At 36.9% G+C, this 24960-nt stretch overlaps 1 long non-coding RNA gene across 1 annotated transcript; it reads right to left on the reverse strand.

The window, feature by feature from the left end:
- Nucleotides 1-24559, reverse strand: LOC309436762. Its single transcript, XR_014183408.1, has 3 exons — nucleotides 24276-24559; nucleotides 3714-3911; nucleotides 1-416 (listed from the first exon to the last, which is right to left on the reverse strand). It is a non-coding gene; the product is annotated as an uncharacterized lncRNA (long non-coding RNA).
- Between the last annotated feature and the right edge of the window lie 401 nt (nucleotides 24560-24960).

Raw genomic sequence — 24960 nt, forward strand, 5'->3', positions numbered from 1 at the left:
TCTTAATCTAAGGTGAAGTACTCACCTGGTAAAGTGACAAGTGTGAGTCTCAATGCTTTATACTTTCTTCATGCAAATAAGTTATTGTACCAGGAGTTTGCAACCCAGATTGGGTAATGTGATGAAAAAATGAACATATTCTGAACTTTTCATTCATAATTCTGAAAATGTCTGCTGCCTCTGAGTGCTGATATATTTTATTGCGAAAAGTTCTGGACAAGGCTTTGAAATGTATTTGCAAGCAAACTCCTCCTGGCAGATTACAGGTAGAGGTATTCTCAGAGTTCTCTGCAAATAGTTCTCCATGTGGAAAAGTCTATAAACAGAGCAGGATATCTCTGTCTGCACGAGACTTCGGTGTTGTGTGGTACAGTGTCGGTCCAAGGTGCTGAGGAGATGGCGGAAGGACTTCAGAGCTATTATGGTGTAAGAAAGAGAAATTACACTGGATGGAGGTTTCATATGAGACTGTAAACCTCATCAGGGAATCCTTTCTGTCCTGAAATGATGCTAATGTTTAAAGACTGAGATCTGGCTACAGTAAGACCAGAAAATGATTGCTTGCACTTAAGGGTTGTTTCTAAAATAACAAAGAATTTACATGTATCTGTGAACTGAAATGTGAAATCAAAATCAGCCACCACTGAAATGCAAAGGAACTACAATTATTGTTACAGGACCAAAACTTCACACATTTGCAACAACTTATTACCTCACTTTTTATTTGAGAAAATTGACAGTGAATGAAATATTCTTTCACAATTACTAATAACTCAAATAATAGAAAGATTTGTCTTTCTTATTACACAACATAAAAAGACTGAGCTGTAATGGAATTTAAAGATGTCAAGATAATTGTGTAAAAATATTTGTGAATATAAACTGTTTTTATATTACTCGATATAACATGTTGTTACTGATAATGTAAATGGTAATTTCAGGAGAATCATCTTTGGTTTTGGAGGTAAAATGAAAATGAGTATTTCCCAAGAGCTAAGTGCATAATATATAAGAAGCTGCAATATAGCCAAATTGCTATTTGATTGTTAATATATTGCATAATATAAGTTTTCAATTGCTTTTTTTTTTTATTGTCTAGTAAAATAGCATCAGAATTTCAGAAGATATTTTTTTTCAGCTTGGCACATTTAGTATTTTTAAGGATTCGCTTTAATCACAACTTACACTGATTGAAGTTGGAATTATTTTAAATTTTTATTTTTTTTTTTTTTAGCTATGAGAACTGGTTTTGGACATTAGGTAAATACCAATCAGTTAAAACTCTCTAAGATCTTTAATAACAAAAACGTTAAGGATGAGTTAACAACTGCCTAACACATTTCTGTAAGAGTTCTTTAAAAAAAGTTGCTGCTGTATAGTTATAAAAAAATTGATGATGTTTTTCTGCTCATAAATATGACTGAACTGAATATGCATTAGAGTAAAGCAGGAAAAATCAAAAGGGATGTTTCCAGTGTGATGTATTATTTCTTAAACACCTGCTCACTCACTATAATTTCAGCACACAGAAGTGCCTTAATATCTTCTAGCTAACTTCCTCTAAAAAAATACAGTGACTTTGTAAAAAAGCAAAATATTGTTGAAAGCTGAGAGGTATCACATGAGGAATATTGTGTATAGGAGTTTCCATTCTATTAGTTGTGAGTGCTTCACAATCTTAAATTAGAAAATAATGTAATATTCTAGAATTTATTTTAGTTCTCTGCTTCTTAACATGTAGGAGGTATTATATTCATTCTTATCTCAAATGAATAGTGAAAATTATTTCTTCCACAACTTGGACAGTTTGCAGTAACCTCCTAAACACTATTCTGATATGGCTGAGATTCAAATTAAAATTAATCTTAGTTTTACTTGTTAAAGGCTTTATAAATTGATTAAAAAGAATTTAGAAGCTACTTGAGTACATTGTACTGATCCTGAGCACCAGTTAATAAAAGAAATAATTTATACTGATTGAAACACTTTTCAATCAAAACAAGTGTATATGAGGAAAAAAAAAAAACAACCAACCAACCAACCAATCAACCAAAAATCCAGCAAGTAAATAAGGCTTCATCCTCTGCTTTTGGGTTTTTGTTTTCCTCCACTTCTTGGCTTCATGGGCTGATACAGCTGTCATGGCTGCATAAAACTGTCTGAGGAGACAGCCAGTATTGTCATATATTCTCAATGATTTAACTTTCAATAACATGAACATTATTTAAACCATGAACATTATTTAAACACTAGAGCAAATTCAAAGTTGGCTCTGATTCCACTGACATGAAACTACTTTGGAATTAAAGTGATGTAAAACAGTTCTGCCAGCTTTTAATTGAAAATAATACATTTCAGATGTTAAAAAAAAAAAGATGTCTGTCTTAGAAATTGTAGATTACTGTAATTATATTAGGAAATGAAGAAGCTTTCATTATATTTCTTTGGATGTGTCAATGCATGGACACTGATACAAAAACTGAGGCACTGAGGGACCAAACATTGGCAGGACAGCAGAAGATGATAAACTCTGTGTAAGTCTGGTGGTGATCTAGAACCTTTAAAAGAAGGGTCATTTGCTATAATGAAAGAATGGGTACGTAAAACATTTCAGTTTTATTTGGCAAAAGTTATAACAAAGAGAAGAGCTTGATCCTACCTATCCGAATAAGTCTTTCAGAGATTTTATAGCTAAAACTACTTTCCGGTGAATTGTTTTGGATTTAAACCAATCTCCCTTATTTTGGAGATGGTTCCATTATTTCCCTCACTTTCAGACCTCACATGGAGCAATTGCACAAGCTGTATGTGTGCAACAATTGTATTTGCCAAGACCATATAACTGGGATGACTGAATATTACTGTTTTCTGAGTAGTGATTTCACAGCAAGAAGGAGGAAAGGACAAAAGAAAGGAAAGCTTTCTGTTATCCAAAGTGGCTGCACGAATTGCAGAGCTGCAGCTGTGAAACTGAATGGCCAGGGTTTACTACTCAGAGATATATATTGAAGGGATTTTGTTTAACTTACTTTATCCAGACAGTAGGTATTTTTATCAGATGTATTTAAAAAATAAAGTTTCATAAATCTAGAGGATAGGTTTGTAGAGGGTCCTCAGTATAACTGAACACCGATGATACTCAACAAATCCCATTGAAAATGTATGCTTTGGTCTAAATATCGGTCTAAGCAAAAGACAGAGGGGAAAAAAATCTCCAAATATAATTTTTGAGGACTTGCTTGATCGTCACTTGGGAACACAGAGCAAGCAGCTTTAATCTATTGTGGGCTGAATTACTGCAGACACTAAGAGCGGTAGGACACCAGCAGCGTGGCACTAGAAGCATGCGCGTTTGCAGGTGGCTTGGATGATGTGCAGTTCCAGCACATCCATGCCATGATCAGGCCCTGGGTTAGCATGTGCATCTCGTTGTGTAGAGCAGGAGTTCACCAGCTTCTTGGTGCTGGCTCCCTTCTTTCCCTCCTGTGACTCCAGGCAGTGACTGGACATGTTCTTCCTGTGGCTGGGGAACCCATGTTATAGCAGGATTGATGTCTCTGTCTCCCACCAAGTGCTGGTCCTCCCCCAGTCCTCCCTGAGATGCTGGGGTCCCCAGTGAGGTGCTGGTATGCAACCCCAACGCGACAGAGCTGTTTGAAAGCAGAGGGCACAATGCATTTCTTATAACACACTAATTAAATGGAGAACTGTACCTATGCAGAAACCGTTTTGCTGGGAGTCAGCATGTGATTGCAGGAAGTCCAGAAATAGAGAGATTGTTACTCTAGCCAATAAAATGGTAGATTCCTGCCAAATGGGCTGTGGTTTCCTGCATGGACTTGGAACACACCAGTGACAGAAATGTGAAGGTTCTGTGTCCTTTTTGCAGAAAGGCTGCTTTCTCTCCCCACCTGGAGGGGAGCAAGCAGGAATAGTGAGTGGGAAATGGTGTTGATATCTGAACAGTCAGCATTGAACTAAAACTTTTTTTTTTTAAAAAAAAAATGCTAGTTTTGTTGCTATCTTTCCAAAAAGGGTCATAAACTCTGTGTATTACTAAAGCATAAGTAATTCTTAGCTCTGTAGTAAGAGTACCATGAGTAAGAATACCATCAATATTTCTCTATTAAAGATAACCTGAATTGTTAAATCTTTCTAGCTGCATTAAAGACAAAAGAACTCTAAACAGCAGAATGTGACAGAGTGCCTTCATGGTCATGGAAACCTCCACCAGCAGGATATCTATCTAGTCATCTTTCAGTGGCTGACCTGTATAATACATTTTAATATTGTACTTATAAATATTAAAGGGTCTGTTTAGAATATTTTCCATAACTGTTTTTATTGCTTAAACATTTTGATTGCCTGAAGAGATGTTTTGAAAGTGCCTAGGCAAAAGAGATATTTACTTTTACTTGGTCACTCAAATTCATATTATTTATTTAAAGTATTGTTAAATATTTATATTAATATGAAATGATGAAAAATGTAATTCAAAATATTCAGTTCACTGAAGTTTTGAAACCTAGCGATATAATTTTTCTGGAATATTTTCCATCCTTTGGAATAGCATAACATATCTGCATGTACAGCTACACACATATCATATGCTGGCTTCCATTCTGATATGTTCTTCAGTACCAATATAATGTAGTTCCTTTTATTATATATATTTTTTAAAAAATTGAGTTGAATTACCACAACACATTATTATGGCTTTCACTTCACCCATTGTTTCAAACTTCAGCCTGCAAGTTATTTATAGAAGGGTTTTTTCTATGAGTGTTTATAAAACAAACCCAGTGAAAGGAATTCAGTTCTAGGAGGGAAGGGATGTAAGGAGACAGGTATTAAATCAATTTGTTTTAAAACTTTAGATTGCTGTGGTCCTTGGAGTACTTTGGAGAATATGAAGGCTCTGTGGAGTAACAGCAATCCCAGTGGGTAAAAGCCCCATTCAGAATACCTGCTGCAGTGTTGTTCTTGATATCACAAACAGCATGGTGAGTGAATGAATAACTGGGACACTGTTTTTTTGGATTTGCCATTTTAAAGAGGTAGTTAGGTGTAAACAACTTAAGAAATAATTCATTTTTTTCATAGGTAATTGCCTATGAATAAGAGTAAAGAAAGGAGGAGTGTATGCTATGGTATCGTATGGTGAGGAATGACAGGGAAGCAAATGCTTGCAGCAAGGCTTGAACTGGCTTGACCAGTCCATAACACAGTATAATTAATGTACTCAGCTTTGTAATCAATTCTGATGAGATTTTTATCATCACCTTACAAACAGCTCATGTTATAGGAAATTTCTCCATCATACCTGGAACTGTTAGGGCTCTTTCACTGACTCTGGAAGAAGTTACACAGCTATGCGTCTTAACTGGGAATGCCTCTGGACACCAAGAATAGCCGCAGTTCTCTGCTAGATGAAGCTTAGGAGAGAAGAGGGCAGACCTGTGGGGTATTGAGTCCTCTGGAGGTAGGCAGGTGTTTGTAGATATTTACAGGTGTTTAACAGATATGCCAGATGAAAGGATTTTCAAAAGTAAACCTTCACCTCTGATTAACACAGGATATCCTTAGGTACTGATGTTAAACTCAAATTCTTCAAACATTTTCCCATGCCATTCTTACTGATGACATTGTCAGAAACTTTGTGAACTTATCAAAATACTTTTTGCAAGGACTCTGGTAGGATCTGTGGTAAACTTTCTGTCCCAGTATATCAAACAGTATGTCTTTCTATGTCATACAGATAATGTATGACATGAATAATGAAGTGTGAGAACTTGAAGCTTGCTCTTCTCATTAATGGAGTGTGTACACAGAGCAAGCGTACAGCTGAAAAGATTAAATTTGTGTTAGATAAAATGGAAACATTTTTTTCTCAGAAAACACTTCATATATATGTGGTTTCTTTTTGCAAATTTCTGTTGACAACCTGTTGCTGACAATGGGAGTAAGTACCTTCATATACTTACTATGCAATTTAATAGGATTTTTTTTTCTTTTGTTTTGTTTGTTTTGTATTACATAGAGGATTTTGGAAAGAAAACCTCTGTGCAACACCACTCCTCATATTTCATTTTTCCATTGCTACATTTTTACATTAAAATGGTTCAAAAGGATCATAAAGCAACCACAATGCTGCTGTTGAAGCAAAAAACTGATTTAGAAATCTCACATCATGCTTTGAGCTTGTCATTTAAATAGTTAAGCAATCAACTAAGAGCCTATAGATGGATATTTCAGACATTTGAAAAAAAGTATTTTCATATGAACACATAGCCTATTGATTGATAAAGAAATTATGACAAAACAAATTGAGACAATTTTATGAACTCTTGAGGTTGATGATCTTGGAGAAGGCTAAAAAAGAAGACTAGTTAGCTGACTGAGGTCAGAACTGAAAACAAAGCATTCAGCCAGCTAGATGAGCATTTTGCTGAAAATATGTTGTTTACTAAATATTTGTTGATGTTTTGATTTGCTGGAATATAGGTTGTCAAATCTAAAATTACACTGTAAATAACTTATTTGAAATTATTTAGGGCCAATTTTTGCTTAAGGCCATATGCTGCTGAGACTGCTGTTGTCATAGTTTTCTGTGTTTTGCCTACCTACATGATGTAGCAACCTGGAATGGCATTTTTTATAAGTTTCTGACAGATTGGTTAATAGAACGGACTCAGAAATGAAGAAGATAATTTAATAAAAGAAACAACATATAATATGCAGTCAGCTTTCAAAATACAGTGGGTTCTTTTGAAAACAACGTAGAAAACCATTCTGGGAAAAAAAGGAATTTTGTCGTTTTGAAACTATGTCCCTTGTCTCTGTGTTGTCTTTGACTTTGAATGCAAGAAATGGAATATGGAAAGAAGTAATCTCCCTTCCCAAATAATTGTAATTCTTCCCCTCTTTCCTCCCGCTCCCACCTGCTTCTCCCTTTAAAATCTTTTGTATTCTTTAGGTTTCAGAAGAAAGGGAAGTGAAGACAGAAATTAATGAAGAAAAAGGGAGAAGGCAGAAGAAAAAATACACAATATCAACATTTCAAGTAAGACCGAAACAGATTTTCAAAATGAAGTCTGATTTCATAATTTTCTTCAGAAAATTTAAAGGAGAAGATTCTAAAAGTGTTTTCAGAAAAATATTGTTCAGCATTTTAAACCAATTCTGTTGTTCAATTATACTTGTTCTTCCTCTGAAGTGTGGATCTGGAACAAAGTTAAAAAATAAATATATAAATTCCTATCAGAAGACAGCTACTGAAGCCTTGGTCCAGCCTAAGTGAATGACAAAACTCCCATTCACTTCAACAAGGCCAGGATTTCTTTCCTTACTGACACGTTTAAAGAAGTGATCAAAGTTTCAGCAATGCATTTTCTCTGACTCCATGTAGGCAGTCATTGCTCTTTCTCCAGGCACAGGTCATATTTAGCATATTTTGGGCTCTTTAATGTGAACATTATAGGAGAATACTAACAAAACCACAAGATTTTGCAAGTCATCCTGTAGAAGTTTTCATCTCAGGGAAAAGGTTTTACATCAGCTCTAATAAAAACAGATATATAGCTTTTTTATTTAACAAAAAACCCCAAACCTCTCACTTAGGAAATCTAGTCATATTTTTTTTCTTTCAAAGTTTTCCTTGAAAACCAAAGAATAACTGTAAATGCAATTCATAATGAAGAAAATATCAGTTCTTATCCTTGTGAGAACCAGCATGTAGCTAGGTTAGAACTGAGTCTTTTTTGCCTATTGAAGAAATGATTACAGGGCTGACAGCTCGATTTACTAGGCTGTACAATACAGCAGCACTATAGGTACCTTTTGTTGTATTCAAAATGCCAAATGTAATCTTAATGCACTTTTATTTTTTTTTCCAGTTGAGTATTATATCTTTAACCAAGGAAATGAAGATAGATAAATAGAAGAGATCAACATTCACCCCAAATTTTTTGAGACACTCTCTAGGGAATTGATATATTTTTCACAAATCTATATTTTACTCTTGTGTTGTTAGTTAATCATTGAAGAGAAAGTCCAGTAGTTACTTGAAGCTGTGCAGAAAGATGATAGTTTAAATGCACAGAAAACTGTATGATAATGACATCTCTTGATGATACTTCATGTTGTCTATCTAATTCTGTGCATTAGCACTGCCTGAGTACAAGTAGCATCTACCTAATACCTGAAAAATAGACCTTAAAATACTGAAACTCTGAATAAAATAAGAAATAAAAATCTCAAACTCTGTGAATGAATCGACTAATTAAATAGAGATATTTTCTACTGTTTTGGAAAATGTAGTACATTTGAATACACCTTGCAAAGACTTATAATTCTAGATGATAAGTGTGTTTCCCTATATATTCCCTATATGATTTCCAGTCACAGGACTTGCTGTAATGTTCATTCACTGATCACATTTTGTTAGTAATCTTCCTCCAGTACAGAAGAGAGTTGAAGCACCTGTCTTGCTGTTGAAATGAAACATTCTTTGGGAAATTACGAAATGTTGTGATAACCTTATTGTATGACAAGAAGGGAAGAGGTGTGGAAACAGACCTCCACTGCCTGGAAAACCATATGTGAGCTCCTTAGTCTTTTCAAACTTGTGTGGTGTCACACAAAACTACTGTGGATCACAGATATTTTACCATCATATTTCTGAGAAAGCCATAATTTATTTTTAGGTGTGTGGTTGGGCTTCTTTGTAGGCATTAAGGTAGAGAACATACTTTGTGCTGACTTTGGATGTTCATCTCTATTTTGCAGGACAATGTAATTTGTTGACTTTAGTTGTTTGCATTACCAAATGTAGTAGATGTTCATTTATACTTTTAGACATCAGGAAGCCAAGATGGCTCCTTGACACACTTGGAGCCCAAATAACATATAGAATAACATGAAACTTTTTTTCAAATACAGAATTACAGATGGTTCTTTTGCTCCATTAGCATCACTTGATGGGGTGCCCTCTTGCAAGGCCTTAGTCATGCAAATACAAAGCCCCTCTGTTTCTTCCAGGGCTGTTTCGTAAGTGTGAGTGGATGCTTGTGGATGGGTAAGCCTGAATTGTGTCCTATTTGGTTTCGCTGCTTTAAGAGGTAAAGCAGAGTGGGAGTTCATGAACTTCAGGCAGGCAAGGATCCTGCAGAGCTAACTCTGCTAGTGACACAGATGCTGGCTAGGAAAGTTCTGCCACAGGGTCCCTAATAACAAGTACATGGCTACTAAGGCAAAACATGCTGAAAGGGGTCACTAGTTTTATTGGTGAGATCCCCAATGAGGAGCTCCACACTTGAGACAAGGATACCTTGCTTATGTTACTCTTCTTCAGAACAAAAAGTTTAAATCCAAAGTGGGTTTGTTTCACAAGCAGACCTGAAAAATAACTCTCCCTTCTATACCCACCATTGGTAGTTTAGTTTTTGAAATTCAACCAGGAGAGATGCTATGTAAGAAGTGGACCTGAATGCTCACTTAAATGTTTTTTCATCTGTAATAGCTGTCAGGGTTAGGTGAGTGTTGTGAAAATCTCACAAAAGTTTTGACTCAGCCTAACATGTAATCCTTTCATGAGCTGTGGATCATAAATATTTCACATTTCTTGACAGCTCACAGGCTCCTCTTTCTATTTGAAATGGGTATATTTTAACTCACCCGCCAATCCTCCTTGTGCCCTTGGCAAATATTGATATAAACAGGATATAAAAGGCTACCTTGAAAATTATTAGGTCAGTTGGATTACCCTGGATTTTCTGGCCTTGTGCATGGGCAGGACAGGCTGTGTCATCTGACGAAGAGCCCCGCAAAGCAGTGGTGAATCAGAGTCCTTTTACATCCACACAGTGCTGCATCCAGTGAGGTGGCTGTTAGAGCAGAAGTGAACAGATTACAGAAAATTCTGGGTTCATGTGGTATGCAGTGGTCAATCAGGCTGACAGAAAGCGCCAGTCTGGCATAGCCTCTGTGACCATCTTGATCAGTCTTGGGTTTAAGGCACAATCTGTTTTAAAAGCATAGTATTCCTGTAACTTTCCTCACCAGCTCCCATTTCTATTCAGTCCACTTATAGGGCTCAGAAAAAAAAAGCCCAGAAATTGGCATTGCGGCCAACTTTGTCTGTTATAACTAGAGAGGAATGTCTTGAACTTAATATGTTTGGTTTGGGAGATCTGTTTTTGTCCGCTATAACCAATTGTCCATTATAACCATGTCCATCATAAGTATAGTGTGCACTATATAATTTAACAGCAGTGGTTAGTACAGCAAGAGCCAACTGCTGAGGCTGGGTGGGAAAACTGAGATATTTTGTCAACCAGATATGTCCTAAAATAATCTTAATTTTTTGAGAAACTACCAATCTCTGCATTCTTGGCTAAGTGCTGTTGTTGAAATTTTAAAATGGTCTATTCAGTCTTAAATGTACACTTCAGCAAGAAAAGAAAGGAATTTATTTTTATTTTTTTTCAAAAAATCAAATGCCTTATGTACTAAGCACAACGTTGGCATTCTTGAGCTTGAGGAAAAAAGATTAAAATGGGAGGGAAACAAACCCAGTTAGTTTCCAGGGAGGAAAGCATACCTCTTAAAAATTGGAAATACAAAAATATGTTGTATTTTAGGTACAGAGATCAAATACATAAGAATAAGCTTTCTCATCACAGGTAAAAGATATGGTCTGGAAATGTAAGGACTCCAGTAAAAATTTCAATGTTTTTAATGTATTAAGCCTTGTAGCATAAAGAGAAAGGAATTGTATAGGGGTTAGATCACAGTATGGTATATTTTACCTTTTCAAATGCCAATAATCTTTAAAAAATGGAAATGAACTTGGCTTGAACATGTCCTAGTATTTGGTCCTGGAAAAAGAAATTATATTGGTTAGTAGTGTGGTTTTCTTAGGCAAAATGAGGTTGGTTGTTTTATATTTGAGTGTGTGTGTGTGTGTGTGTGAAACACAGCATTTTCATTTTACGTATCAACATTTCCACTAAAACTAAAGCCAGAGAAATAGCATGCCAGACTTGCACATCATTCATAAAATCAGCAGGTAATGCAGTCCATCTTGCAGCCAGTAATCCAGTAGCTAGAGAACTTGCCCAAGGGGTGGAGGAACAAAGCTCTCCTCCACCAGTGGAGAACCCTTGACTCTGCCTTCCAATAAATATCCCGGGGAAGAATGGTTTTAGTATATTTATTTATTTATTTCACTGTTAAAGCAGTTTCAATTTACATGAGATATAACTCTTGTTTTACTAAGTATTCTCCCACCATATAAATAAGAACTTAAATCATTGTATCCTTTTTGACTCTAGCCTGGCATCCTGAGAGGCTTGGTCCCTTGGAGTCCACCAATGGTCCTAGTTGGACTTCACGGGCTGTTCATGGACCGGTGAGTGTCATTTAGAGAGTGTCATGGATGTGTCCCCATCTGAGGCATCAGGACTGAGATGGGGCAGAAGGAGGGGAGCAACTTGCACAAACTTAACAGCTTTTCTAACCTATACAGGCATCTACATGTACCAAGCAATTGCAGAATAAAAGAGCAAGCCTCAGGCACGATTCCTCCTTGGGTGGTAGCCTGTTAATTTGGCAGTGAGGAACTGTGAGATAGCTTGTAAGGGAGCTCTACTGTTCAGGGGCCATTAACCAATCTTTATGTAAACTCTTCCTGAAAACTCATTTCCACCATACTGAGACAAAAAGAATAGGTTTTTTTTGTTTGTTTGTTTGTGTTTTTTGTTGTTTTTTTTTTTTTTGGTTGTTGTTTGTTTGTTTTGTTTTCCCTGTTTTGCTGCCCTTAGTTGTTGCTGGTAAGATAAAATGGACTACAGGCAGTTTAGTACTGGAGACTGACATTTTTCTTTTTTGAGTCTCCTCTGTGAGTGGAACAAGAGTCCTGTTCTTGCTGCAAAAATGTAGTTTCTTGATGAGGGATGTTAGGTAAGTTACTGTAATTACTTGAATTACTTGGCTTGAGCACCCCAGGGAGCTCTTCTGAACCAGAGTACTGGTTCTTTCAGGTAGGATAAAGTCACACTTGCTCAGCAGTGAAAATGAAGCTTAAGAACTGTGAATTTTGTCCCTGTCCTGACTGAAATGTGGAAAAAACACTGCAGTAAGCTCCAGCCTGTCTCAGTCCACTCACCCAGATATAAACTAACTCATCTATGGAAACTTTGTAACAAAGGAGAAGCAGCCAGTTCTACCTTGGCCTTGAGAGTCGAAGAGAAGTAAAGGCCTGTCTTTGTGCAGCAATAAATAAAATGCTCATTCCAAGAGTTTGCTCTGCCAGTGAATTATAGTTGGAACTGTTGGGAAAGGAAAGACTGTGGTTGGAAAAAGGAGTGTATTATGTGTGAGTGACACGATGTTTTTTCGTGCATGTGGGTGTTCCGAGCAGATCTTTGTGATGCGTAAAAGAATAGGGATGAAGAATGCTTAAGTGTTGCCAAGTTGTCGAGTGTTTATCTTTTCAGATATATAGTGGTATCGACAGTCCTTACTGAATGGCTCCTACAGTAAGCAAAGGAAAAGAAAAAGTATAGAATCCTCGCAGAATAATATCAATTTTCTTAGAAATAGAAAAGAGTATAAATAAATCAATAATTTACATATGTACATAATTTCTTACTCCATGAAAAAATAAGTTGTTCTAGTTCATGATAAGACAGAATCTTCAATGGCAAAGCTGGCACAAGTGAAACAAGCTTTGTATTAAATTTCTAGCTGAGATTAACTTGTTCAGGCAGATCAGTTCCCTTTCTAAAGCCATCAGCAGGTATTTAAGTTATTGCAGTGCTTCTTTGTCAGAGTTTCAGTGCTTTAGCAGCTCTGAGGTTTGTTTTACTATCTATCTTCTGCCCTTCAGTCTCACCAGGTACAGCCACTTACAAAGTGCCTGTCTCTGGCAGGAGCAATCAGCCCTTATGGGTTTACCATCCTGCTTCACAAACTCTAGGTGATCTCTTCTTTCTCCTTCTTGAGAGAGGTGATTTTGCATCTCTCAAGAGCTGTGCAGCATTATGTTTGTTCTCTAACTCTGAGGTGAAACAACTGAATTTTCCACTCCATAATGTAAACCCCCTAAGCCCACTCAACACTTCTGGCTTGTGCATTCTGGTCTACAGACCCCAGAGGATGTCTCCATCACTAACCAAAACACTTGTAATCCCAACAATTTGACTAAAACTGGACAGGGAGCAGAGTCCTAGTAAAATACTCTCTATCACTTCGCACATATACTCATGAAACAGATCTTGGTGCCTCCTAAACAACCCTCAATTTGTCAAAAAGTCACTGTTATGAATTCGGAAACTTTGGTGCGGCCAGGCTGTACACAAGCAGACTTCTGAGCATTGAAGGATGGTGACTGAGACACATTTTAAACTTTGCATGACTAATATCTAGTGCATAATTTATAAAGTGAGCACCAGTGATGCCTTCTCCCCTCAGTACACTGGGCAGAAGTCATCTCAGTATTTGCAGGAGGTGTGTATAAGCACATAGATACAGATACCAGTATGAAAGCTTCTGCTTGCTGTATTATTTCATGACACTGTACAGATGGTCTTCTAGATTACAAAGGAAATGCCTCTGGCAAGCTGTGGTCTTCACTCTGATTGTTGCTATGAGCTATGAAGCTCTATGAAGCTATGAGCTTAGAGTTTCTGCAAAATACCTCCTTTTCTCACCTCATTCTTTTTGGTCTGCTAATATAATGGTTTAACATAGAATACTTCGAAACAATTAGGAAATATTTGTAATCTGTTTAGATAGTCACCTTTGATATTTACAATTAATAAAGATTTCTTTAACTGTGACTTGAAAGGGCCATCCTGAGACCATTAAACATTCTCCAATCAGCAGTGGCTAGTGTCTATTTTATAGTAAAAACCAGTAAGAAATGCTCTGCTCCTATCTTCTCCATTGCAGCATCCCACAATATCTCCTTTCTAACCAGCAAAACGTGCCTTCACCCAGTGTATTCTATCTTTTTTTCAAATAAATTTCAGAGAATAGTGAAATATCTTCCCTGAGCAAGAGATAAAAAGCTGCCTGCTTCATACTTGGGACTTGCCTTGATATGTTTCATGTTTATTTCACTTACCATTTTCATCAGTTTCCAAAATGTCAAACATAACATTTCCTCATAAAGATTTTCAGTTTTGAATGACACATTAGTCATTATCCAGCTTGAAGTAATATTGAAAACCCTCACTGAAGTATACATATGAAGGGTCAAAATAATCAGAATATGTTAGTTTTAGAGTTCAGTTGTTAGTGTAAAGTTTTAGCTTCAAGCTAGAAGAAAAATCCTTGTATCTTTTATTTGAAGATTGAAATGAAACATACTCAAACAGATTAGTTTAGGATCTTTTAAACCTTTGTATGGCATATCATCTGATTCTCTAAACGTCATATTGGCAGTACATGCTAGTTGCAAGTATGAGCCTGGAAAGTGGTAGCTGAAAATTAATGCCCATGAGTTTCATTTTGAAGATCCTAACACTTCACTAATTAAACATATTCCTACGATTTAAGGTCCAAGAAATGGAAGCGGAATTTTCAAATGAGTTCCTCTTTGCCTGATTCACTCTTGTTCCCACCTGAATCAACTGAAGATTTTTAAGAGAGGACAAATGAGATATGTGCAAGGCAGTCCAGTTTTAAAAACTTTGTCTTGCACTTCTATATTGTTATTGGAATTGTATTACAGGTATGGCATTAGTGGAACTGCAAGTCAAATCTGAAACACAGAGCAGAGAATATTATTTTTTAAATTAGAGATAGCAAAATTCTTTCTCTTCAATTAGCTGAGAAATCCAAATTCCATGCATTCTTTCCAGGTGAAGTCTTAAATTAAGGACTTATTTGGGAACAGGAAGAAGTTTGTTTGTTTGTTTTTGTGGTGTGGGTTTTTTTTGTTTTTTGCTTTGTTTTGTTTTGTTTTTTGGTATTGATCTTTTATTTCAGAGATAGTTAAATGGACTGATTTTTATATGTGATCAAAAGCCTGACTTTTCAGCCATTGAAGTTAATGGCTATGCTGAAATTGATTTCTTAGAATGCTGGATGTTCTTCCAAATTAATTCTGTGCCAAAATGGGGCAATCTGTTTTTATATAAGAAGTGAAATTTATGGCCAGACCTGGCTCAGTAAATGTCGTTGAAGACTATGCAGGGCTTCAGCAATCAATGCAAAATAATAAAAAATTAAAAGGGAGAAACATTCTGTCAATAGCACTCCTGTAACAAAGGGAATGCTTGTTTTATATTGATTAGCTCCTGTTAAATAATGCATATGGGTTCACAACCATGAAGGCTCTTGTGGGGTTGTTTATTGCAAGCAGTGGCAGTATAGAAATGCTCTTAGTAAGCAAGGAAATCAATACTGTATCTGTAAACACACTTGCAAATGCAGTCCCATGGCTCACCCTGCAATCTGCAGTTGCCCATTAAACCAGAATAGTGTGAAATAAGACCGGTTGTTACATTCTGTATTTCTCTTGCAGCACTTTTCTGGACAGCATTAAGCTGCTGAGGCACTTCAATTAGAATCCAATCCACACATAAGAAGTTTGGTATACTTCTACTCACCTATTGAGTATGTAAGAGTACAAATCAGCTAAGCCATATCTAACACGCCAGATTTGCATATGAAGACAGATTTTTAGCAGCTTCCATTTGTTCAGACAACTAAAGGTTCTGAGAATAATTTATTTGTGAAGCTATCAAATAATCCTGGTTAAAATTAGGGTATTCCCAGCCTGGTGTAGCACCCCTAAGAGCATCCTCTCTGAAGAGATAGCTGCTCAACTCCCATTGAATTAAGGTCCTAAAACAGTAAGGCCTCTCTGGAAATCTCATAAAGAGACTCCTTAGTGTGGCTAAGTAAAATACCTCCATTATTTGAAAGTGTGGTGTGGGTGCCAAATGAAAAATCAGGTGAATGAAGCTAAAGGGAGAGTGGGGACTAGTGAAGCACATGTGCTCCTGGGACACCTGATACGTGTCATGAACCAGTGTCATTTTGTTTCACGCACCTCTGGTCACACAGCAAGGAAGTAGGACACTTCCTCATTGTCCTCTGCAGATTATGCTAAGGGCAATACTCCAAAAGGACTGAGTGAAGCTGAGATTTTTGTTTAGGGAGTAGTTATTCATTTAGTTATCATTCATCACAATCTGAAATCCTTTCAAGTATTGCAGTCCAATCCCTCTGAGCCAAACTCCCTGAATTTAGGAGACCTGTGATGCTTTTTCCACTGTGACTTCAGTTACATTTAACAGGGTATGACTGGCCCAGCAAATGATACAAAATACCCCCTTGCAGCTTTGTGCATATTAAATTCAAGACAAAATAAACATCATTTCAGATGAGGAGCACTCACAGTTCCCCCTCATGTTATCAGATATAGATTAACATTTGTAGCACTGGACACCTGTAAGTAATGCTTAATGATAAATAATATAAGGCTAAACATATTTAATCATTTTAGCCAAGCTGAATTATGGTGAAATTTAGTTTACTTTCATAGGTGGATTCTGTGAAAATGTATCTGCATAGTTTTAGGTTGTGATCATTATTATACAGCGCCTTCTCTGGACATAAAGAGTGGGATTTATATTAATGGATTTTAGCCACCTGAAAGTCAGGTGTCTAGCCTAGGCTGATAGTCTGAATTTCCTGTAAAGTTGATGGAGATAGTCTTCTCCAGGAGACAGAGACAACTAAATAATATAAGAGTAATGTATAAATTTATGAAGGTATCTTATTGTCTTCATTCACTCTGTAGGGAGCCTTAGCAGCTAACCTATATCAGATGATACATTTTACAACATTAGGCTAACTGAGGGAATCCTATAATATGAAAAATAATGACCAGTAAAGGTGTGAGGAGAGGTGGAGACAGGGGATTGCAAGTTAAAAATAGATGCTATGCAATAATTAGTAACAGCTGGAGGAAAAATGAGCACCAAACAGTGCTCATTGGTCTCATTTTGAATTCTTCCAAAAGGGAAAGATTATTTTTGAGGTTAACTGTTAGTTCAGAGCCAAATTTCAGCTAAAGAGAGCTCCAAGTAATTTTGCAATGACTCTAATAAAATTGCTTCATAGGAAACTGCCTGGCTATTTAATAGACAATACTTCACAGAAATCTGTGGTGACCGGGAAATGGAGTCCAGAATACTGTACTGAGGGCCATTATTTTTCAATACTTATGTAAAGGTTTATTTGAAGTCACTGATCTTGTTCCTGAATTTTTAATGGGGTCCATGTGACAGACATATATGAAATCAGGGAAGCAGGGTGAATATTGGAGAACTGAGATCTGTCTGAAATCTCTTTTGGACAAGGTACGCAAGGAAGATCTGGCCCTGAGCCTGGTGGAACAGTATCCGGAATAACATTTCAATGGCCCCAAGCCATGGACAGAGCAAGGGAATTACATCCATCTTCTAATGACATAGATGTTCTCTATTCTTTCCCTTAGGAGATTTTCCAGGGTCACCCTATACACAAATCAGTAACTGGCAGACCATGGCTTAGTGGGTAGTCAGTTTTAGACCATTTGTATAGAACTTTCATGAACATGGTTTTTACTTTGAACACATCTAAGACAGAGTCTTCATTTAAATTCAGTAATATATGTGATTACCGTGGCGCACTTGGCTGTCATGACTAGACCTGTTCATGTTCCTGACGGAGTTTGTTTGGCTCTGGTCTGGCTGTTGCCACATCACACTGCAGGATATAGAGAGCTTTTGAAACATGGATAAAGGTGGAAGCTGCAACTTCACCAATACGATGAATTTAAGAGTAAATTATGGTTAAGAGAAACAGTATCCTCCTAAGAATGGTTTCAGCTTATCTCTGGTGTGGAAACTATGAATATTAAGTGCCAGATTTCACCCGCCTGTGTGTTGCACTCAATCCAGGCTATCCAAAGGCAAATGGAGTTGGGGAGAGAGAAAACATGTAGTGCTGAATACATACAGACTCCGATTTTTTTTTCCAATAACCTAACACAAAGATCAGTGTATATAACTTATTTTACACTTTCAGTAGGTTCTGCAACTAGTAAATGCACAAATGAAAAATGTTTTATTACATATCTAATAATACCTTTGGAGTCTAAGTAGATAAACTTCACTGTGAGTGATATGTATTAAAAAAATCTATTTTTAGGTTTCATATTGCTAACCGTTAGCCATTAAAAAATCAGTTACTATTGTGGTTTATTGCCAATCATTGAGCTAATCCCTTGCCCTGGTCCTGCAGCAAAAGCACTTTTTGATAGCTCTTTACAAAGAACTAATCATGGGATTTAATCTAAGGGAAAGAAAATAAGTCTTTCATTAAACCATTCTGTAAGAGAAATGCATATTGCAAATATATTTCTCAACTCATGGGTGCAGAACTGAAGTCAATTATTCATTTCCAACACAGCCTTCAAATCAAAACATTTCAGCATTCCTTACTTACTAACATCAGTGGATCGTGTGAACCAGAACGCTATGTTACAATAACCTCATGATTTTTAGGCAGAGGGATCCTTGAATAATATTTCAGTCTCTGCTTTTCCCTGGAAACTTCCTTGCTTTCAACAGTCTTCCTCTGCTTGCCAACAGTGACCTAACTCTGAAATTATTTGCTACATTTGAACAGGGAACAAAATTAAGTCTTAAAAAAATGGGTGGCCTATACCATTAGCAAAGAGTGGAACAGAACTTGGGTGTGTGTCCTGACTGCTGCACCATGAGGGCTTATAGTCTTTGTGAAGTCCTTCCGACCAGTGGAAAAGCAGCATTTTGTCCAGAGGAGCTACCTTAGCTGTGTATTACTGTTATAATGTTTTGTCAGCTAATTGGAATTGCCGGAACTGTGCTTTATTGTTAGTTTGCAAGCATAAATTTCAGGGTGGGAATTGGGCTTAGACATATACAGCACAATGTGGGTCTTCCAGAAAGAAGCTTTAATGTAGAGGACACTAATTTTCAAATGTCTCTACTATATACACTTATCTAAGTATTTGTTTTATTAGTACTGGGGAAATAGATAATTTCAGGGAAAAGGAGGAGAATTTCTTGTTGTAGTTTGCAGGGCACATTTCTTAGATTTGAGAGCTGCTCAGACATTCAGTCAACATCATCCTCTGAAAGCACTTAGGTTTTGGCAGGTACATTTTTCCATAGAACAACACACAGAAAGAAACCCTGATGATTTGGAAGGGGTCAGTGGAGGTCTGAAGGGTAACTTAAGCCAAAGATCCTGAGGGAAATTATTCTTAATGAAAACTGACACTTATATGCCCCTGACAACTTTAGAAAAAAACAAACATATATTTCATCTGAATCCCCAAAAGCTCAAATATTTAAGCTGTGCAACAAACCCTGAACAAATTTTGCACTGAATAGCATTAGCTGCCAAAGAAAAATTAATTCACACTTTATTCCTACTGCTCTGGTACCCAGTGGAACTGTTTTACATTTATCAGATCCTATGCAATACCTTTCTTTCAAAACCATTATATTTAATACATTTTCATAAGGAACAATTTGGAGTGTTGCCCAGTCATTGTCTAAAATGAAGCAAGAACAGAACCTTTAACACAACATGTGCATATAGTATCCCCACATTGTATATGAACACAAGAGCAGACATCCTTTAGAAGCAATAAAAGCTATGTCTACCTATTAAGCTCCAAATGGCATTTCTTGAACACTCAAATTTCCCACTGAAGTCCATGGACTGTTTGCACGTGCAAAATAAGAACATTAAATGTAACTAACTTTAAGCACATATTCATACTGAAGTATGTCATCCTCTACTGCAGAACTGTTTACTGGAACAACAGGAACAACATGGAGGTTTCCAGAGGTTATACAGTGTTTTTGGTTGTATGCTTCCACTGAGTGTGAGCAGGCTACTGTTCTCATGAGTTTCTTAATGAGAAGTCTGTGTCTCCAATAACTGAGATGAATCTTTATTATGATAACAGATAAGCAAAACCAGGAAGGAGCTTGAGAAAGGGAGAGCTAGGTATATGTCTTTCAGTAGGTAACTATGACAGAAATGACTCACTAATTAAAAGAGCTTGGATGCTTCAGGGATGTTACAACTCAGTCCAGATTTTAAAAGATCAGATAGCCTTACAAGATGCCTATCATATTGCTCAATGTGCCTTTACAGATCTCAGACACATTAAGCAAAGCATGCTGCTGATAAAAACCTATGGCAGTCAGAAAGCATAATTTCATAAAAAGGGTGAGAGCTGCTGAGTGTGATGTCTAATAAGAGTTATACTGGTTTGCACCAACTGAGATTCTGCCTGTTATCAGCATGATGCCTGGTGACTGATGACAGCATCTTAATGTCTGGGAGCTGCTCAGTGTTTGTTCATCCCAGCCTGAGTTAAACGGGAATGCTGTTAATGTTTGCATCACAAGGATGCCCAGAGACCTAGTCTAATAACAGAAGTCCATTTTTCTGCCCTGCTGAAGAGTTTATTTTCTCAGTAGGCTCATCCTTAGAAGGGTGTGTGAAAATCAGAATTACTGTCTGTAATATAATCACAACTGTAAGCTGAGAGAGTTTAAAAGATTTCTACATCTGATTGTAGGAGATAAGACACTTTTTCACTAGAAGAATAAAGAACTACTGGAGTAGCTTATCAAGACTGAACTCTTTATTTAAAAGTGGGTTTAGTAAAAGCAAGTTTTCAGTTGTGAAAGTAAAAATGCTGAAAGGAAGCAGGCTAACAAAATTCAAATATGAAATGTAAATGCAACAGAAAAGTAGAAAACAAACTTTCACTGCATCTGTGAGGACAGAAACTAGCTGGTTTAAACTGTAGCAATAAAGACTCAGGAGAAGCTTTATAACATGGAAATAAATGGAGTCAAAAGGTAAGAGAAACACTATTAGCAGTGGTTTATAAGTACAGGTTATATAAACACATCTTAAAAGTGGTTTAGGGATTTTCAAGGCAGGATGAAGGACTGTGGTGCCTCCACATTCCATCTGATATTCTCTTTCCATCCTCTGGTGTCCTATTGCCTGTGTTATAACAGAGGTCAGACAATATGATCATGGCTATCCTAATTCTGGATGGTCCAGAATAAATTTCTTAGAAAACTACTATTGCTTGGAATTTCAGACACTGTTAAAAACATCCAGAAATGTATATGTGTCTACTGTGTTTATGGAAGAAGAGATGATTAAAAGAATGTAATTGATTCAAATGTATTTGACTTTTTATTTAATCTCATCCTCAAGATAATTTTATATTCTACACACAACTGTCAATAATTGCAGCCAGTTTAGGACATCATCTGCTCCAGGTGTGATGCTTTGTGACTTACACTGTTTCCCTGTTCAACAGCCTCTCCTAACAGTGTGAACATCCCCTGAACTTTCTGCAGCAATCTTCACAACTTTCTTATCACTGGTGCCACCAATACTTATTCGCTATATCTGGTAGGCGGGTATATAGCCAAGTTCCATCTTGGCCCAAAGCTCTATTTTTCTGTATTCAGCTGTGATAGCCCTCCCAAAGATGGTAACAGTGCTGGTAAATGATCTCTGTCCTAAGCATTTTGAGGTTTGAAATACTACATTCTATTGGTAGGTTAATACAAGCTATAGGATTTTTTAAAAATATTTTTTTGATGACTCATGGATTATATTTATGATTGAGGTATTTCAGCTTTCTTGCAGACATAAAGGCTGTCTTAAGCTGTGAAACTGGAAGATGCTGTTTACCATTGTATCTAAACTCTTAAAGCCTTTTAAAGTAAATTGACTAAAAAAGTATTTTCACCTTTGTCTCAGTAATATAGTCATAGCACATAAGGAAGGAAGGCGGTCAGCCTGGCCACCCTGCTTCCTGAAGACAAGACTGACTTTACCTCAACTGTTCCTGACAGATGTTTGGTAAACCAGTTTTTAACAACGTCAGTGATGGAAGTCCCACAATCATCCTAGATGCTAATGAGGGATTTCTAATTTTAGGCATCTTTATAGTTCAGACAATTGCATATCAACAACTAAAAGAGATGGGTTAAAAGGAAAAGCCTTTTGAAAATGGGATGAGAAGTCTTTTCTCAAAAAATTTAATTCAAATCTTGAGATGAAAAATATTACCTCTGTTGTTACCACCATTAAAATATTTTCTAAGGCAAGCGGTTATTTTATTCTTTAGGCTTTAGATCACACAGTTATGAGGAAACAATTCAGGTTCCCACTGGACAACAGCTCCAAGAAAAACACAAGGCTACTCTCAGGTGCAAGCTACAAATAGAGTGTATGAAGTGTACGCTGTCACATTGTTCTGAATTGTTATTTTGCTCTTTTGTAGTCCCAGGGACTACTGTAAGTAAAATGATCCAGCTGTTATTCATTGACACCTAGATGTGTGCATCTTCAACTGAGCAGCCCCTCACCTCTCTGGTATTAGTCAAGAAGGTCAATTGCATTAATAAGCCTCTGGTGAACAGGGAAAAAGAACCAGTGCAGTTAAGTAGAATATCTAAACAAATGCATCTGTATTCACTGAATTACACTTCCCATAGAAGATGAATCTTTTCCTCTCAAAAGTGAAAGAAAATTTTATTCTAATACATGGAAGAAAGTTATACTTTTCTACACTATTGTAGCATGAGCAACTGTGAATCATCTATAAAACTTTAGGCTGTGACAAATGAGTAAATACAGATGAGAAGAGGAAAAAAAAGGTCCTCCAAGGAGCTGAGTGGGAACAATCAAATATATTCTTTGCTCTATACCTTCCCTGAACTTTCACCTACCATCTTTTCCTGAACAAAAGTTTGGTATGTCCTAATTTTCAAGACCTCATCTATGGAAGCAACAGGCTAGGATTTCACATTTTCATTTAGCTGCGAATGAGAGTTGACCCTCCCTAAGTATTTATTTTAGCTTTTCAGGTGGAATATCAAGCTATTGAAGCAAAGCTGAATTTTTCCCTGTCTTCCAGCTGCATTTTTTTCTTGAAAGACAAAAGACACATATTTTCCAGCTCCACTGAAAATTTTCTGTATAAAAAAAAGGAAAAAAATATTTCTCAGAGCTGTGTGCAACCAAACACACAACACGTGCTCCATTAAAGCTGTAATCACCTATGAAAAAAACAAACAAACAAACCCCAAACGCAACAAGCCAAAACAAATCCTGTTGAGTCTCTTCTGTTCTCTAGTTCTGTCTTTATCTGTAGTTGCTGTTTGAATCATACCTGTGATTTTAAAGAATATGAAAAGCAGAGAAAGTCAATGGTGGTGAATGCAGTAGACTCTGGACTTATATGAGAGAGAAAACCACTGAAATAGTTTTGTTGTGTTTTGTTTTGTTTGTATGAATTTGCTATGGTGGAGAGGTATGAAAGAGGTCTATGCAGTATCATCGACTCTTCTACTAGTATCTTCTGTTCAGATAATGGGGCTTGCAGATAAACATTATCACCAGTTTTGATCTGTTATTACTTCTTTTCATAAAGCACATATCTCTATTAAAAGAGCATATATGATCATGAGAGAGTGTGATGTGGGGGCTTTGTATCTCTTAAAGCCTGAACAAGGACAGAAGATATGGCACTTTGTGAATTTGCTTTTTGTTTCTCTTGTCGTTTTTCTCTTTCATGCTAGACAATGAGCTATGGGTATGACCCATAGAGAACAAAGTCAGAGAAATAGTAACTAGCAGCCAAGTTGCCTGTTAACTAAAGTGAAAATGCAAACCAACTAGCTAGAGCTGAACATTTCATCAAGAGAGGTAATTGTCCAACAACTCCATGAGAATACCAAAGGGAAATATTAGTTCTCAATTACCAAGCAGACATTAATGAAGATTTAATTGGGAAAAATACTTTGCAGAATAAGTTAGGACATATGAATAGAAAGAGGAGAAGGAGAAAACAATTCACCTTTAAGGTGTCAGTTTTATGTGTTTTTGAAGAACCGTACAACACATCTATGATGTTTTAAGTGCAGTGTAAGAGTCTTAAAGAACCAGAAAAACTAAAAATCAGTTTGTCACCGTTTACTGCAGGGTGACAATAAACCATGGCAGATGCTCTCCGTTAACACCCCCCCACCTCCCCAACACGCACACACTCTCCCCACTAAGGAAAGGGAATATGAGGAAAAGAGTGAGAGACTTGCAAGTTGAAAGAAAGTTAAAAATGCTTCACTAATGCTACTAATAAAATAGAGAAATAATACAAAATATACAAAACTGACCTTGAATTTCCCGGCGCAGCTCAGCGGGGGAGCCAGGTCTGCTCTAGATGCTGCAGGGCAGGCGCCCCGAAGTCCTGGGCTGGACTCCACAGCGAACTGGATTCAGGGATGCAGCGTCTGGAACCAGGCCTCGGATCGCAGGGATGACAGGCAGGGTCCTCTTCAGATGCCGGCCATGGTCAAAGAGAGCAAGACCCTCGTGATCTCCCACTTTTATAGGGTGTATGATGTGGATGGGATGGAATACGTGGTTGGTCAATTTTAGTCACCTGTTCTCCCCTCCTTGCAAATACACCCCTCTCACTTATGGGACGTGTGAAATTTTATCAGTGACCTTGCATACCATTGCTTCTGTTTATCAGCTCCTGTCTGCAAAAACATGCAGCCAAATTCAGAAAAGTGCAGTTACTTAGAAGAACTTAGCCGAAATGAAAATTCACTAAAAGAGAAACTGGTCTTGTTTTTAACAAAATCAGGACACAGTTTAAGAGAACAAATTCCATTTGAACAACTTCAGGGATCTCATCACCAAGTTAAAGTAAGGTCTAACCTGAGAAATTCCTTATGTATTTTCTGTGGCATTGCAAAAAATATGAGAAATAAATAATGGAACTTATATATGTTTTTGTAGACAGTAAGTTGAGTCCTGTTTAAAAATGTCTCTCTTGAAGAAACTGTACCTTTA

The sequence above is a fragment of the Streptopelia decaocto genome (genome assembly GCF_964273445.1).
Source record: "Streptopelia decaocto genome assembly, chromosome: 2".
Taxonomy (NCBI): domain Eukaryota; kingdom Metazoa; phylum Chordata; class Aves; order Columbiformes; family Columbidae; genus Streptopelia; species Streptopelia decaocto.